Source organism: Erpetoichthys calabaricus, chromosome 4 (genome assembly GCF_900747795.2).
Source record: "Erpetoichthys calabaricus chromosome 4, fErpCal1.3, whole genome shotgun sequence".
Classification (NCBI taxonomy): domain Eukaryota; kingdom Metazoa; phylum Chordata; class Cladistia; order Polypteriformes; family Polypteridae; genus Erpetoichthys; species Erpetoichthys calabaricus.
In genome coordinates, this window is record NC_041397.2 from 116106736 (window position 1) to 116125797 (window position 19062).

Here is a 19062-nt window from a genome sequence, read left to right on the forward strand (position 1 = left end):
ATGCTGCTGCAAGAATTATTACAAGAACAAGAAAATACGAACACATAACTCCAGTTCTTAAATCCTTATACTGGCTCCCGGTTAAGTTTAGGGCAGATTTCAAAATCCTCCGTTTAACATATAAAGCATTAAATGGCCAAGGTCCGGCTTACTTGTCTGAACTTATCATGACTTACAAACCAGAGCGCACATTAAGATCTCAAGATGCCAGTCTGCTTATGATTCCAAGGATTAATAAAATAACAGTGGGAGGTCAAGCTTTTAGTTACAGGGCCCCTAAACTGTGGAATGGTCTGCCTGCTACTATAATAGATGCCCCTTCGGTCTCAACTTTTAAATCCCGGCTGAAAACACACTACATCAGTTTAGCATATCCTGACTAGAGCTGCTGATTAACTGTACAGACTGCATCTCTCTTGTTAGTTATTAGCACTAAAACATAAGTAACATGATAGTTATAATTTGTTACTAACCCTCACCTATTCTGTTTCTCTTCTCGGTACTCAAATGTGGCACTTGGTGCCACAGCCAACCTGCCAAGTTGTTTTGCCTGCCTAAGGTAAAGTCATCCCTGATGAAAGATCGCAGGAATCTTGGGGCAGAGGGGTCCTTTCATCGGATTATTGGCCCAGCGCTGTTTCAGTCGTGGAATGGCCAAATGGGGAAGGCAGCTTGATGGCTGAGGTCTCCAGGACTCTAAACAAATCCAAATCATATTATGTGATATCATCCATCCATCCATTTTCCAACCCACTGAATCCGAACACAGGGTCATGGGGGTCTGCTGGAGCCAATCCCATCCAACAAAGGGCACAAGGCAGGAACCAATCCCGGTCATCAACTGTTAAATTCTGCTCCATACTTGTAAAATTTTTATTTTTATACTGTATTGAGGATTTGTTCTGTTCTGTGTATTGTACTGTATTGTATTGACCCCCTTCTTTTTGACACCCACTGCAAGCCCAACCTACCTGGAAAGGGGTCTCTTTTTGAATTGCCTTTCCCAAGGTTTCTTCCGTATTTTCCCTACAAGGGTTTTTTTGGGAGTTTTTCCTTGTCTTCTTAGAGAGTCAAGGCTGGGGTGCTGTCAAGAGGCAGGGCCTGTTAAAGCCCATTGCGGCACTTCTTGTGTGATTTTGGGCTATACAAAAATAAATTGTATTGTATTGTATTGTATGTAAAACACAGGAAGCAAAGTGTAATAATGCAAGGAACCTTTTCAGAATTTAATTTTTTTTGATTTTAAAGAGGTGTTAAGTGGTGGTACAACTGCTCTCTTTAATATCCATAAATGATCTTGATCTTGACATAAATAATAAACTAATTAAGTTTGCAGATGATTCCACACTAGGTGGAAGAGCAGATAGTCTAGAATCATCTAAATTGTCACAGATGGACATGAACAGAATTCAGACACCGGCAAATTTACATTTACAACTGTAAACATTAAGTGCTACATGCAGAAAGTACAAATGTTAGATTTTAAGGAACAATTAGAGTTTTAGAATTTGAAAGTACACCTTTTGAGAATGATCTAGCACTCATAGTGGACTGTTCACTACCTTCATCCAGTCACTGTACAAAAGCAATTAAGGCAGTTAATAGTATCTTAGGTGATGTGTGGAGTACAAGTCAAAGGAGGTTATATTTTATGACTAAATAACACACTTGTGAGACCTCACCTGTAGTGCCAAGTAAAGTTTTGGTTTCCATGTTACAAAACAGACATAGCAGTGCCATGGAAACTCCTGAGAGGAGCAACTAGGCTGATTCAGTACTAAAGGATATTAGAGCTGAAGAGAAATTGAAGAAGTTGCTGAATTCTTTCAGTTTATGCAAAATGGAGATTAAGAGGTGACATCATTAAAGTGTTCACAATTATGAAGGAAATCAATACAATGTATTCAAGCTGTTACTTTAAAATGAACAAAGGGGTACAGATGAAAACTTGTTAAGGGTAAATTTTACAAAAAACACAGAATTTTATTTTTTTTACACAGAGAAGTATAAACAAATAAATAAGTTACCAAGCAGTGTGGTCAACAGTAAGGAACCGTCAAATTCAACTATATGTTATAATTAGGTGAATAGGACTGATGAGCTTTGTTAGGCTGAATGACTGGTTCTAGTCAAAATTGTTCTAATGCTCTAACATCTCTGAGGATGAAAATTCATGCAGACACAAAAGAATGTATGAACTCCACATAAGCGCAGGAGTCAAACTCAAGCATCACACATGAACCGCTCCCCTCTTTATACTGCAAATCCCCATGTACCAGGTAAACATAACATAATTAACTGACATTATGCCTACTAGAGGAAGGGCAGGAGGTCGGAGCACCATTAAAGGGATAAACACAGTTGCAGTAAAAAAATGAAATTGCCATAATAGGTGGAGCTCAGTTTAACTTGGGCAGTGTCATGGTAAACAAAGGCCAAAGGAAGGAAGCCATAGGTGAAGCAAATGCCTAACTATGACATAGACAAAAATATCAGTCAACAGAGCTTAGACTACTGAACTAATAAAAGCAGTCTGATGTTACAGGGACCTTTCATCAGTGATGTCATAGCATACAGTTATGCAAAAGGTACACTCTAAAGCTTTGTTACATAAGATTACTTGTTTACAAATTATTTTTTGGGGCTACCCTTGGAAAGGCATTAAAAAAAAATTATGCACTCATTCACATTTTCTACTTTAAGTCTAATTGAATGTTTTCATTCACATAATATAACCGAACAGATGGAGCTGCTTGCATTGTGAGTTATCTATCACAAGCATGCTGTTAGCTCACTTTAAAAGTACTCTTACGTTTTTTTATCTGAATGATTTTTGTTTGCTATGCCAGTTCTTTACATCCCTGGCATTAGAAGGAATGTCAGTAAAAGGGTCAAACACTCATATGGGTGGTCCAAGAGTAGAGAGCAAGAACTGTAGGATACGTAAAATAAAGAGCAGGCAGGTTCAGAACAAAAGTATTGTGATACAATGATTGAAAGGAAATAAGCAGAAGTCTAGGTGATATGATAAGTTTGATAATATATTAGACTGGCCAATGGTAGCCACTCTGAAAAGAAAAGAAAAAAAACATTTTAGCTTGAAAAAGTCAAGACGGTTGCAACCACAGACACAAAAGCTCTTTCTAGTATATTTGACAAAGGCTTATTCATTCATTCGTTTCATTATATTTTCTAAATCAAGTCAGAAAAAATGGAAATTGGTCATTATAGGATTCATTATTCAGACTGATACAGAGATGGAAAAAATATAGAATATTCGCATGACTGAAATGTAGGAAATCTCAGGCATTTTTACAGTTTACAGATTTTAGTGCTAAAAATGCAGCTGCACTTTCCAGTTTCTATATAGCTTATTACTAGAGTGACATCCTCAACGTGTTTTGCAGAAAATGCAAAAAATCATGGAGCTAACTGGTGAGAAAATCTAGTACATTGACTAGTTTTGAAACACAATTACAATTTAAAAGAAAACCACATTTTGCCAAGTACAAAGAAGAAAACGACACTGCTTGGCTTCTACTGTGAGATAAGATATAAGACAGTAATCTTAAAATTTACACAAATTCAGTTAAAATGAACAAGAGATTCAACATCATAATAAAAAGGAAAAAAGAGCCCATGGATTTCACATGGATTAAAGAGGCAGCCAGAGAACAGTACAGTATTACTAATGACAGGCATGAAGGGATCTTTATCAAATGTTTGTGGGAAAAAATGTGAGCATAGTAGCTTGGCAAAAAAAAAAAAAAACAGTCTCACATCACTTTCACGCTTGGCACTTTCATCAGAAGCCGGTAGAGTCTGTAATAATCAGGGTGAAGCACAATGAGAGACGTCATTGGCAACACAATCCTGAATGATGGCTGAAGATTTAAAGATGAATAGGCTGTAAACCTCAAAATGGAAATATTCCTAATGAAATTACGATGCTGCACTTTTCAAAACACAGTACAATGGGTTTACCAAAGATCTTAACAATATAAGATCTTAATTTACCCAATAGAAATAAAGAACATTCAGAATGAACAAAACCTTTTTATTGTTTTTTTTTTTCCAAATTATTTCCCAAATAAAGAAAGCACAAAATACAGGAACTGCTTTTATGTTTGGACTTATTACCATGTGATCATAGAACAATGAAATACTTCCCATGCAGTAGTAATAGCAGGACAATACCAACAATGGAGAAGGAACACAAACACTGAGAGTGAATACAACATTGTATGTTAAAATTAACATTACACATTATATACTGTACAAGAAATACTCACGCAATATATGTGACAATCGAGTAGCCTCATGATCTATAGATAAAAACTGTCCCTAAAAACTAATGGGGTGAGTACAAGGATCTTGTACTGTTGGTGAAACAAATGCTGGAGAAATGTGTCCATACAGGATATTGCAGGACTTAAAAAATATTGCTTGCCTTTTTATTTCCCGTGTGTGTGTTTGTGAGTATTATCAGTGCCCATTTCAGATGGGAGCTGTGTGTCAGTAATAAAGAGGTGACATACTCTACCAGGATGTTATACAGCAAATGAGCATGGACTCCATTGTACACCTACAGGTTTCTTCAGATATCTAAGGAAGTAAAAAGAGCCTTCGTGATTATCTACCCTCCACTACTATGTGGAATGTGTCCTAGCCCCAGCCTTTCATTATGCTGCATACGTACAGTATACAGTATGTACATATGTACAATATGCTATGGGTAGCTGGAAATCCACAAAGGAAGAAAATGAATCACATATCTTAAAATAGTTCTTTATTACTAAGCTTTTGACTCCTATCAGGAATCATCATTGGAGGAAAATGATTAGACTTACAGCAATCCAAGTCAATATGTAGCAAATATGGAGGAGAGAGTAGGTGGATGGGGTGGGGGGGATTGATGAGATGGGGTTCGTAGAGTGATCAGAAAGTCTTATCTATGATGTGCATGTTCTTCTTTTCAAGCCTGCATATGTGTATGTAAAGAGTACATCATTATAGGATGTTTTTATACGGTGTTTTGTGTGATATTCTATTGATCTCAGCAACAAATTGAAAGGCATTTACAACAGATAGATGGGTACAGTAGATACTGGTGTACGTGAAATGCAAAATACAGCTTTAAGTAAAGGGTAATTTTGAAAAATGAACTATGTTGTATAAGGTATAGCATTAGGAAGACTGTGTGTTGAAAAAATATTTTGCTCTCTGGATTATATGTTGTGTCACACGTGCACACCTAAAGAACAGATTTAATATTACTTATTTAGCAGTCAATTTAACAGGAATTACCATGGTGGTACCCCAAATCTTTTTCTCTCTTTGCAGGTCACTATTACAGTTGACAAAAAGAACATGAAACAGTTCCACTAGGAAGCCATCAGCACCTTCATAATACAGTAAAATGAACAGGCATGTAGAGTTGTCACATTCTCACTGTCTGTGTTTTTTTTCTCACATCCTAAATATATGATATTTAGTTTAACTGGGTACAAAATTGACTCAATGAAAGTGTGTTTCTGTGTGTGTCCTGCAGTGGACTGGTATGCTTTCCAAAGATAGATTCTGTATTATGCCCAATGCTACCAGGATAGGCACCAGCTCCCTGTGAACCTGAAGTGGATTAACAGATTAAAAAATGCATGGATGGATTCAAGAGAATCACAAATTAGGAATATTACTAATACAGTCTTTAGTATGTGGTTTCAAGAGATTTGCGTACTAAACATAAAGTTCAGTTTTATGATGTCACATACTGTACAAGCAGAACATATTTTGTCTAAATAGATTAACAAAATCCATCCATTCATCTAACATTAAAACCTGGCCTCTTGAGCGGTGAGGAAGCGGCAGCACTAACCATTGTAAGATGCTCAATATATGGAAAAGAGAAAAAAATAATTTAAATAAAACAAAAAGACCTAGCTATGCAACAATAATATTTTATACAAAGGAAGATCAGAGGAAAAAATAAGCCCTAGCTTTGCGAGCAGTAGTTCTAATTTTTTTTTTTCAAAATAATAACATATTGCATTTTATTCTTTTTCAATTCACTTATTGTAGTCATGCAAAATCTCAAAGCAATTTTTCATGGTTCCCAAGGCTTTAAGGCATTTTAAAACCCTTACTTTGCAAGTTTAAAGAAATGAAACCAGTGATTGCAAAAGAGTAACACAGAAAAAACTGATGAAAATAATATATTGTAGCAATTTTGCAATTACTGTATCAAATGCATATTAATATTTTCCAAATATTACTTAATTTCTTTGGATAAATTAACCTCTCTTATATATATATATATATACGTAGTACAATGAAAGAACAAGGGGAGATGAACACTTAGTAGTGCTGGGATTCCCACACAGACACCCACAGGGCATGCTGGGATCTGTAATCCCGTGGGGAAGTCCGGCTGGGTTTCATTGTGGCCGCCAGGGGGAGCTGTTGGGATTTACAGTCTCTACTTTTAGGGATTTCTGCTTGACCTGGAAGTGCTTCCAATGGGACTTAACCCTAGCATCAGAAGTACTCCCTGGTCATAAATAAATGAAGCTACGCAAGCTCAGCAAGGTAATTCAGAGTTGGGAGAGGAGCTAGACAACACTCACCTGGGAGGACTCGTTGAGAATGGAGAAAAAAAATTCTGTATTGGGCTGTGTTAAAAGGAAGAAACCTATTAAAGATATTTGTGTAAATAAAATATATTTATTTACACCTGGGACTGTTTTTGTGTAGTTATGTCTGGGGCTTAGGTCTTGGTTGTGCCCCTGGTGGTCGCCATATATATACAGTACATTTCACTAATATATCTCCTGTCTCATGTTCAAAGTGCTTGTGTGACCGTAAAATAATTGTAAATACAAAATAATTTTTTTTGATCATATTATAAAATGCAAAAGGGGGCAAGCTCTGGTAAATCCTTAACAATATAAATACTTCCTCAGCCTGTGTCATACACTGCCTATTTCATTTAGGTGCTGAACATCATATATTGTCGCTCTCTTTCATTTAAGACTATAATCAAATTTACCCAGGATTAATGTTCATGTTTTTAATCACCAGCCTGTCATGGCTATGTGCTCTGACTTTATCCTTCGCTTACATCTTCAATCTTATGCAGTGTTTTTTGGGAGATAGCGTACAATACACTTACTCAGTCATTACACTTTTGGGATAATATACCTGCTAGCTAACCATTGTTAGCATATTTTCCACTCATGTTTACATGGTATCAATAAATAAACTAATCCTTTTTTTTAATATTTTCATGTTCTGAGTATGTGATATCAAAACATATGACAAAATTTGACTTTCCGACAGTCTGATTTTCAAGCAACAGAAAGGATGACAGTGATGTCCAAAAGACTGACATTACTTTGTGGAAACAATCGCAACCCAATGTCATATTTTTATTCTGCCTGTATCAGTTTATAAGTGACAAATCCATAAAGTTGGAGCTTTCCTATGACAATATGTCGCTGAGAAAGCAAAGCTCGTCTCCATACCCAGAATGCAACCACTGCTTATTCAGATTGTAGGGATCAATCTTCTGTGCAGTAGGTAGAGAGGCAAATAAATATTTCAATTCACTGTCCCTCTGTAGATACTAAAGTAAATTTATCTTCAAGATATCACATGGGAGTAAATTAACAACAACAACAAAAATAATAATATTTTGAAAAACACCTGAGAAGCAGTATTACAGAGTTTCTATTAGATTAAACTTATATACTATTTTTGGACAGATAGTCATACAGATTTTCCAAAATCCATAGCTACTGGTTACTCTCAGAGATCAATCCAGTTTGATCACCCAGGTCATACAAATGCCCCATGGGTTGTAAATGCAGAAGACACCACAGCTATCATGTGAGTTCACTTAATGGCTAACATGTATGAAAAATATACTCAAAATATATGACACATTGTAAATGTATTGTAAAATATGAAAAAATAGGTTAAGTCACCTCTTTAACTGTGCATGTTTAAGACTGAAAGATGAATCTCGTTCAGCCTTTCCTTATACATCTCTTAATGCTCTATAACATATTTTGGGTGTCTTCAATGGGCTTGCACCCTGTCCAGGGTTCTTTCCTGCCTCACACCCAATAGTGTTGAGATAATCTAGGGCTGCTGCAACTCTTAATGAGGGTTTTGTAAATGTTATATTTTTAGTGTGCCTACACAGTAATGAACATTTGTGTCCATCCTTCCTTGCTTCAGATCAGTTTTTCATTGTTTTACCTTTAGCACTCCCAATAGTTTACAAATTAATTGATAGTTTTTAATGAAGGTTTATGCTTTATACTTATATCCTATGTTTAGTAACACCTATGGAAAAGATGACCCAACATATTCGCTTACTTGATGATGTGGTCATTATCAGAAAGAATACCTCTAGCTTTTTGGATTATTAATAAATGCACCAAAGGGCAATTTTACACCTGAACTCAATTCAGAAAGTCTTTTCTAAGGTTACTGTTAATCTTTTGAGTCAAAAACATCACACTGCAAGATTTTCATTTTGTTTTTTCTCAGTTAACATGCTAGAAAACTAAACAAGACTAATAAACTATAAAGTTAAGCAAATACACAGTGCTTTAATATTAAAGCGAGTCAAAAATATGATGTGCATCAAGTAACATGACAGAGCTACTCTGTATTTTGCTTGCCCACCTCTAAACTTAGATGTTGTTGTTTATTTCAGTATATCTGGAGGTGCACTGCCTGCATCTCGTCTTTGCCTATATGAAGTTTGCATGCTCTCCCCTGAGTCTTTATGAGCTTTACTCCAGGATGTAATGCTTTCATCACACATCTCCAAACGTATGCTGATTAGATTACCTGGCAATTCCAAATTGACCTCAGAAGAGGATCTGCGATGGCCTGGTGTTCTAACCAGGACTGTTTCCTGCCTTTCCCCAAGATGTGTTAGGATAGGCTTTAAGTGAACTTAAGAATGTTACGTTAAGTTAAATATACGTGGGTGGAACAATAGCACAGTAGTTGCTATTGCTGCCTCACAGCTGTGTTTGCCTTGTGCTTTGTTCTCTGTCTGTGTGTAGTTTAGTAGTACCTCAAACTCACTCATTCATTTATTTTCTGAACTCACTTATTTCTATACAGATACCAACCCTGGCTGGGATACCCGTCTCCCCTACAACTTTGAAATGGAAATGGTGTGATGAACAAAACGAATGAATGCTTTATAAAATTATTCATCTCTGCAGCTCGTATTTCTCTTTCTCTGCACTGAACTTTTTTTTTCTTTATAGAACGTAAGTATTGACTTATTAGGGCTTTCATCTGACTATAAACAGTTGTAACCTACTCAGGTCATTTTAAGTAAAAAATTATAATATCCTCAGCAATGAAGCTTTTTTTGTTTTCCATAGGATGCAGAGGAGATGAGCTAATGGCAAGCATACAGTACCTGCGCTGCATCAATAAATCATGTCAGACCTGAGCTGAATAATCAGTCTGGCATTCCTCCATTAGGATGATGCCATAATTTACTGTAAAATCATTATTTTCACTTTTTTCTGTGAAGACGCACTCAGAAGCAATTTCCACAATTGAAATAACAATGAAATAGTCTGAAAAGCAATCTTAATGTAGTCCAGCTCAGCTGCTTTGTTGAAATGTGTTGTAGAATTTAGATGCAAACATCACTGTTCTGAGTATTTGATCAATGTGTAATGGCAGTTTTATCCCCATCCATGCATCTTGGATACAGTTTTTTTAACTATCATCATCACCTTATAGTGCTTTGAGACAAAATACAAATGCTTTAATACACCTACTCCTGTCACCACTGTCTTTTAAATATAAACTACCAAAATGTGCTATTAGTTAAACTAATAAGCATCACCGATATTTCAATAAACTACTATTGAACCATAACTTGCATTTAAATGAAAATAATCTAAATGTTAAAATAAAATGTACAGCAGTATAAATTATTAGCAGGAAGGTGGGTAAATGTGCCATCTCACAGATTCAATGTCCATGCCCAGTTGTTGTTCCTGTAGTCTACATTTGCTGTATCTGTGCGAGTTTCCCTTCAGGAAATCAGTTTTCCTTCCACATACCCAAAGATGAGCTGGCTACATTGATTGGCGATTCCAAACTGGCTCTTTGTGATTGTGGATGTGTGCATTAGTGACCTTTGAGATGGACTGACACCATCTCCACAGATGTTTGCTGCCTTCGGCTTACTGCCCCCCATGATAAGATTGGATTAAAAGGGTTTGCCAATGCTATGTTACATTTAATTAGCAAATTATGAAAACTGAATATAATATATTAGTTTAAATTATGTGTTGTATGGAATCAATGGGATTAGCAAACACAGAGTAGAAATTAAAACTAATGATTAGAAATGGATAGTTTATTTGGAAATACAGTAAGTACATTTCATTGAATTAAACTACAACAGCTTATTATGACCTAAACAATCTTAGATTAATTATGTAACTTACTTGAAGTTGTTTTTATTATTATAAATACTGACACCCAAAACATAATGTAGACATAGTATACTTTTGAACTAATTTTCAAATTGACAAATACAGTGCTATCTATCTATCTATCTATCTATCTATCTATCTATCTATCTATCTATCTATCTATCTATCTATCTATCTATCTATCTATCTATCTATCTATCTATCTATCTATCTATCTATCTATCTATCTATCTATCTATAAATGTGTTTACATTTGCTTTAATAACCCAGCTATTCATAGAAACCTGGTTTATCTAACATACCATGTAATCCCTGAGAAACCTGATTAACAGTAGTAGATTTCTCTACAAGTATCTTTGTTATTTGGCCATGTAAACCCTTAACTCAGTTACAGTTAAGTATTTTGTAGCCTACGCATGGTCACTATACGCTGTTTGCCTACTTAACTTCACATGCATTTTCAGCAGCCACAGGTGAAAGTATCCACAAAAGATAATTTCCTGAGGCAAATGCTCAGAGAATTGCATTATTCCTTCTCCTGTATGAAAAAATCTGTCTCAATATTTCAAAAATTATCTTGATTAGCTGAAGGTACAGTGTACAATCTCAGGAGCAGTGTTGGGAGTGGTAACATAATAAAAGATGCATGCATTACATAGTTTGATTTTTTTATAGTAATGAGTAACCTAACACAATATTTACTTTATTGATGGAAAAATACTTGCGTTATTATTATCCAAACAGCACTGGTTGTAAGGCAAGTAGCACATGTGCCGACACATCACTCTTTTGTAGGACTCAATTACACAGTCAAGCAGAAAAGAGTGTACTGTGTGCAATCTGGTAACAGAAACATATTAATAAAGTGTCAGGTTAGTTTTAATGCAGCTATCTGCTATAGATATGTAGAAACAGTGTGATCTGGTGAAGCAGTGGCCAGTGTTTATACCTTGAGTCACTGGTGACTCAGGTTGGTTGACGATGTAAAAAGCTGATCGATGTTTTTTGCTTCACCATGCATGAAAAAATAAATATATTTATAACACACAAGATAATTATCACAGGTGTCACACTTGTTTTTGGATTCATGGTGGCTGATGATGACGACATCTCTTTTTTGCGTGGTTTAATAACACCTGAGCATCTTGGAAAGGAGGAACTTCAGAAGCGTAATTGCCCATGTAAGTGCAGATTTGTAAGAAACCAGGTTTTTACAGTAACTAGGTTACTCACCTTATCCCAGTTTTGTATCTTCATGTAAATGCATTGTATACAGTATGTTTGTCTGCTGTTTCACAAGGTAAATATTCCAACAAAACTGTTTTTTTATTTTTTGTGTTGTGCAAGGTTTTCCTAAAACATGTAGCAGATTGCAGGCCATCATAAAAAAGTAAAGCACAGGCTTATTTTTATCCAAAAGATTCTACATTATTGTAATATTTAGATATTGTTTCTAAATAGCTGGGAGAGATGCTGTCTGGTAACTATAATAAACTTCAACGTGAAAAAATAATTTATGGACCTTATTAGGTTAATTCTATTAATTTCCATATGAAACTCTTTCAGGTATCATAGGCATCTTTACACCCACTGAATTTAATTCAGTGTCACACAGAGCTGTTAGGTGGAAGACCACCTAGATTTTTTTTTTTTGGTATTTGGTACACTGTATTAATCCTCAATGAGAAATTGTCTTTTGATATGACCTTTGCAGGACAGAGGGCAGGGACAGTCATTGTACAGCACTCCTGGAGCAGATATCAGGTTTAGGGCTTTGCTCAAGGCCCCAACGGAGTAGGATCTCTTCTGGCAGTTCCAGATACCAGTGCAGATCCTTAGCCTCAGAGCCACCACTCCACCTACATGCGGCACTAGTATATTGCAGGGCTTACTCGTGTACAAACCTACATTCCCTCTCAGCCTAGCCAATTTAGAGTAAATGATTAATTTAAAATGCATTGCATTGCAGGATATATAAGGAGGAAATCCACACACATGGGGAGAATATGCAAACTCCACATAGATAACAGCCAGGATTCAAGTTTAGGATGCTAGATTCATGATGGAGAAGCACTGTCCACTCTTTGTGGTAGGTTGCTTAACATTTAAATTTGCTCTGTTGTTACTTAAAACACCTGAATAATGTTGGTGGAATTTGCAGTTGTCCAACTGCCATAAAAAAACAAATAATTTGCTTTGATTTAATTAAGAGGTAAACATTGACCCGCTGGTTTATACATAATCCATGTACCACTTATCACAGAGAGAAAGTGAGAAAAAAGGATTTGGATTTGAGAATAATGGCAGGAAGGAGTAGCTCCTGTGGGAACTTTGTACTCAGTTCTCACCTGGCCAGACATTGTTTTTAAAGAACTTAGAAGAAAACCTTGTAAAACTTGTGGGACTAAGCAAACGTCATACAAGAAAACACACCGGCCTAGAAACAGACTAGTTTGAAAACCTCAGAAATTGCAATGGTATCCATACTGATTATAGATTATTTGTGTTTATTGTGGCTAAGTGACCTGCCTCATATCTAATTGGTCAGTCTTTGCCACAGTGTGTGTAATTGAACAATACAGCTCAAGGAAGCAGTGAGGTGTGCAAATTAAGTGAATGCTGTGAAAGGCCACAATTTAAATTTCACAGAAATTAGAAATTTTTTTATCTGTCACCAGAAATGCAGTTTGTGAAAAAAAATCTTTTAGAAAATTTAGTTTCTTTATTTTTAATGTTTGTAATAACTGCTATATGAAAAAGTCCTGTTTGATTTTTAGAACCAGTCCCCAAGGCATGACATTTAGGTGAGCCTACAGCACAGGGAGGTTAAGCGATGTGAAGTGAACCAATAGTGAGCTGAACAAGTGAACTTGTTCTTTGGGGCAATTGATATTTTTCCATTGGAATGCTACAGACATTAAAGGCTCATTGCCTTCTTACTATGGCATTGTGCCATATAATGTTTAATAAAATGGTGTGCACAGTAAGCTGGAAAGTAGGCCCACTTTAGAACCCAAATCAAAAATGATACTGATATCTTCTCATAGGCAATTAAAAACTTATTTGTTTTACTACTCCCTCGTACAACAGGAATTTTTTCCACCAAGCTATTCAAAATGGAATGCCCCAACTATGAACCATGTTAACTTACAAAGAGCTATATTGCTGTAAACAAAGAAAATTGTAATATCTGGCTTAATTTAAATATTTCATAGACACTTTTTATGAAAATGACCCACCAGGATTCACTGTTTATTCCATATTTAGCAAAAATCTGACTTTGCTTTAGAGTTTCAATTTAACAAAATACTTCAAATAACGATAGAAACGAAAATGGAATAGAAAAATGATGGGACACTTAACCTAATATTTTGTTGTACAACCTTTACAGGCAATCTCTGCAAACAAGCAAATCCTATTGCTCCCAATGAGCCTTCGGCATCTGTCAACAGGTAGTTTGGCCTTCTTGAGAAAAGTTCTTCAACTGTGTCAGGTTTGAGGAGTGACTTCTTTCAGTTCTTTCCATAGATGTTTTGTAGGATTCAAATCAGGGCTCATAGAAAGACCAATGTTTTGTTCTTAGCCATCCTTGAGTGCTTTTAGCTGTGTGTTTTAGGTCATTATTATGTTGAAGGATCCATGACCCGTGACGGAGACAAAGCTTTCTGACACTGGGCAGTAAGTGTTGCTCCAGAATGTCTCGATAGTTTTGAGATTTCATCGTTCCCTGCACAGATTCAAGACGCCCCATGCAAACTGCTGCAAAACAGCCCCAAACATAGCCATGTTTCACAGTAGGTATGGAGTTCTTTTCATTGAAAGTTTAAATATTTTCATCTGTGGACATAGAGCTGATGTGACTTGCTGAAAAGCTTCAGCTTTGTCTCATCTTTCCAAAGAACTTTCTCCCAGAAGCATTGTTGCTTGTCAATAAACATTTTAGCAAATTCTAGTCTGGCTTTTTAATGTTTTTCTTTTAACAGTGGAGTCAACCTGGGTCTTCTTCCATTGATCTCACTGTCAATCAAAAAGCAATGGGTAGTTTAATCAGAGTCCGATGGACCTCAACCTTGGAGTTCAGCTTGTATCTCTTTGTAAGTTGTCCTTAGTTTTGTGTCTACCATTCTCACTATCCTACTGCCCATTCTAGGGTCGATTTTCCTCATGTCTGTGTCCATGCTTTTTTATAATCTTCTTTTTTGATCTCCTCAGATAACTCTCTCCTTTGATTTCTCTGGTCCATGTTCAGTTTTGGTATACACGATGATACCAAACAAACAGCAGAGTGAATACCTTTCTCCATTTGAATAGGCAGAATAACTGATTACACGATTGGAGACATGTGTGATACTAAATAAAGAAAACTGCTAGTTTGAAAAATCATTCCTATCCAATTATTTAGGATCTGTTCTAGGGGTACCAACAAACCTGGCCTGGCCATTTTAGAATATCTTTGTAGATTAAGAACTACTTTATCTCTTTTCACACTTGCTCTGCTTTACTTGATGAACTATTAAAGGCATGCTGGTATACATGAGGCAATTACTTTTCACGTAATCACTTTTCAGGAGGCATACAACATTTTTTCAATGAGCTGTCAGGGTACCAACAAATGTGCCCATGTTTGTATGTAAATATTACTGAGCTGGAATACATTAAATCAAAGTTGTAGTTTATATGATATGTATGACAATACAATCAAGTGTGGTGAATTTTTCTAGTATCACTTAAAAAGTAGAAATGGTGCATCCTAGCTGGAGAAACTGAAAACTGATAGTGGTGCAGGTTTCGATTATTCTCATTAATTTAAATCTCTTTGTCACTAGTACTAGGGTGTTGTACCATGTTAGCCATTATGAATGTAGTGAAAAGTCAAGCAAAATGACACCTTTAATTGAAGAAGGAGCCTGAGTTGCCTCGAAAGCTTGCATATTGTAATCTTTTTAGTTAGCCAATAAAAGGTGTCATTTTGCTTGACTTCTCACTACTAAATCTCATTGTCACAAAAGGCAAAAAAAAAAAAAAAACTAATCCTGGACCTGGGTTGCATTTGTTCCTAATCTTTTGTGTCACATTATTGCTCAGCCTGAGTAGCCAGTCTAAAATATTTACTTTTAAACCGATTCACATCCTACTCTTAAATTTGTGTCCATCTTTCTATTGATTATCATGCTAGAGGACGGATATAGTGCAGACATTTAGATTGATTAAATTGATTAAAGTTTAAAGCTGATACACAGAATAATGCTTTAAATTTAGATGATACATCACAGTAAAGGGGCAGTTCCTCTTATAGAAAACAAGGTTTTTGACGGACCTAAACCCACATTTGCTGTGTATTTTTGCTTAGAGGAGCAACATTGTTCGTTTGTCTGTCCAGGATTAAATCACCTGTAGCTTGCAAACCATTTCACCTATTGACCTGAAATTTGGTACACATATACTACATGAAGTTTGCTATCCGCTTTCGGGGGTGATGATTTTTATTACACTTTTATTTTTATTTTATTTTATTGTAGAATCAACTCTTGGCAGGGCGCAGCAGGACGGCCGTGTGGCGCATGCGTATGGACACCGTTCTCATCCCTACCACCTTCCCCGTCACTTCCCCTACCTCTTCATATCTTAAATCATTCTTGAGGCAGATTGAAGACTTAAGTGCCAGCTTAATTGAAAAATTAAGAAAAATGTACTAATTAATTGCAAAACAAAAACTGACTTAATCAGTTTTAACGCAAAAAGATGCCTATGGAAGAAGAGAAGAAGCAGGCCACTAGAGTGGAGAAAAGAAGAGCTGCTCAGGAAGCAGCAAGCGCATCAACCTCTGAGCAAACAAATGCTGAACGTACAGCAAAAAAGTATGAAAACTATAAGTCAAGTGTATTCACTGCACGTTAGAGTGCAGTACGCCGTTCTAGTATTAAATAACTAGCAAAATACCCGCGCTTTGCAGCGGCAAAGTACTGCCTTAAAATTGTTATTAAGAAGAAAAGTAAACATTTTTAAACTGAGGGAAAATATACAAATAATTATTTAAGGATCTCTTTGTATACCACGTTGTCAGTTCGGCCCTCCGGTTGTAATATGACCAAGCTGTGCGCTGAGCTTACTCTTGAGCATGCAACGTGCAGTTGGCCATGTGAAAAGCAATCTTGCCTCAAATCAATGGCAACCTTTTGTAGAGTTTGTCCCTGAGACTTATTAATTGTCATTGCGAAGCAGAGCCTTACTGGAAATTGGAGGCGTTTGAATTGAATTTGGAGATCAGAGGGTATAAAGGGGATGCGAGGAATAAAAACTCTCTCCCCTGAGCCACTGCCAGTAAAAATAGTTGCCTCAATTAGGTTCTTTTGCAGACACATGACCTGAAGTCTCGTGCCATTACAAAGTTTCGGTGGCTGTACACAAATCCACAATCGGCTTTTTTGAGCCAATCCTGTTGTTTTCTTATGAGCCACTTTTATTATTGGGATTGTATCTAGAAACAGAAGCTCTATTAACTTGTGGATTTGCATGTGAATATTTAGTGACAGCGTCTCTATTAACTTGTGGATTTGCCTGCGAGTATTTAGCAACAGTGTGTCTATTAACTTGTGGATTTTTCTGCGAGTATTTGGCGGCAGCGTCACAAAGTTGTTTCCATCTAGCTGCATCAGAAAATGTACCACAACGTCTGACACACCTCCTTTTTACTGTTTTCTCACAGCTTGGATTGCTGCTGTCCTAATTGGTTTGAATTTCATGGTTTGTTTCAATTACATTAGTATTTGCAGGACTTGTTGTGTTGAAGTGACATTCGGCATCTGTCAACTGTTGTAAGCATACAACCAGTTTCATCGATAACTTCGCATCCAGCTTTTAAGAGTTGAAACATTCATAAACATCAAAGTGTCCACTACTCAAATCGTCACCTGTGAATCTAAGATGTTTAAGAGGCATTGGCGGTTCTCCAAACATGCAAAATAGGCAGACAGGCAGCCAACTACGCGGGAGGCCGGGGGATGCAGGACGCAACCCCGCCTCACACGGTGACTGAGCTGCAGACTATGGACGTATATATGTACATAAGTAGGATTCAGCTATGACCGTTATGCGTCGAATTTCGAAATGAAACCTGCCTAACTTTTGTAAGTAAGCTGTAAGGAATGAGCCTGCCAAATTTCAGCCTTCTACCTACATGGGAAGTTGGAGAATTAGTGATGAGTGAGTCAGTCAGTGAGGGCTTTGCCTTTTATTAGTATAGATTATATTCAAGGAACAGTCATATACTGTATAATGTTTTACTTGCATAATTCTGTCTGTGTAACCATTACTGTGTTAAATAAATATATAACATTAAAAAAATGTTTATCAGGTTTAAAGCAAATCCATTCCATTGGATTGGTAAAACATTTGCTATTTCCTGCTGGATTTCAGCACTTCCTGCATAGTAATTTAGTTCGGAAATGAGAATTTTTAAAGTTAATAAGAAATGTAAAGTTCTTCATTGAGTTCTTCTTTCAGAACAAGCTAAACTTTTTTTTATTTTATGTTACTGGCTTCACTAAACTGTCACTACTGGTGCAGCTTCAGTTATTTTTTTAAATATCAGATATTTTCTGATGTTTTTCTTTTTTGTCAGTGACAGCAACTTCTTTGCTTTTTCCTGTTTTACTGTGTTTTTTGCAAAACGCATTATAAACTTCATAGACAGTATATAACACTGATCGACTTCTAATATTTTATGCTGTATTGGGCACCGTGCATCTGAGCAACACAAATATAACATTGTGTACCTAATGACAGATTGATTAATTTTGTCTTCAACTTAGCAGCAAAGATTTCTGCCACCACTGCTCATAACAAATGTGCACCGTTGTGGAGAGTTTTAGTGTCATCATGTTTGGTACATTACAAAGGCCGGTATCAACAACAGATAATGACTTCCGTAGCAGATGGAATGCAGGTTGAATTCCTCAGTCTTACAAAGAGTAGCATAGCTCGTCATTTTTAATTCCTTTTCACCTCTTAGAAGCAGAAAAATGTTTAAGATGTAATGTGGCATAAAGCGGGATGATGCATGGCAAAAATCAACTTAACTGGACATTTAAATTGTGCAGCAATCCCAAGAGAAGACAATTCCTATTACTAATTCAGTATTGATAGCTACTGTCCCACTAAAGAAATAGTGCTTCATTATTAAATAACAAAATAAATCCCTTTATACTGTCAGGAAGAAAGTGTTATTAATGTCCACTTCCTCTGTAATTAAGGCTACATAAAATGAGGTAAAGCTTAACATGTTTACAGAACAGCAGCTTTCCGGTACATTAGCAGCTCTTTAGTGGAGCTCATTTGAATCCTTGCCCACCATAATTCAGAGAGCTAGGCTGATATAAGCGTAGTGCTTGAATTTTCTGAAAAAGAACTGCTTGTTGTGCAGAATGCTGCATGTCTGTGTTACTTATTTTATTATGTCTGCAAAAACAGGTGACCATAATGTTTCATCTTAACAACACAATAGTCAGCAACCTCTAAGGCAATTGCATCCCTTTGCATATCCATTAAGGAAAAAAAACAAAACAAAAATAAGAAACAA

The 19062-nt window shown here is 36.3% G+C and overlaps 1 protein-coding gene across 14 annotated transcripts in view; it reads right to left on the reverse strand.

Moving 5' to 3' along the window:
* The window catches only part of dmd (dystrophin), a 2688357-nt gene that overhangs the window by 553158 nt on the left and 2116137 nt on the right, over positions 1-19062 (reverse strand). The gene's annotated exons all lie outside the window — the stretch shown is intronic.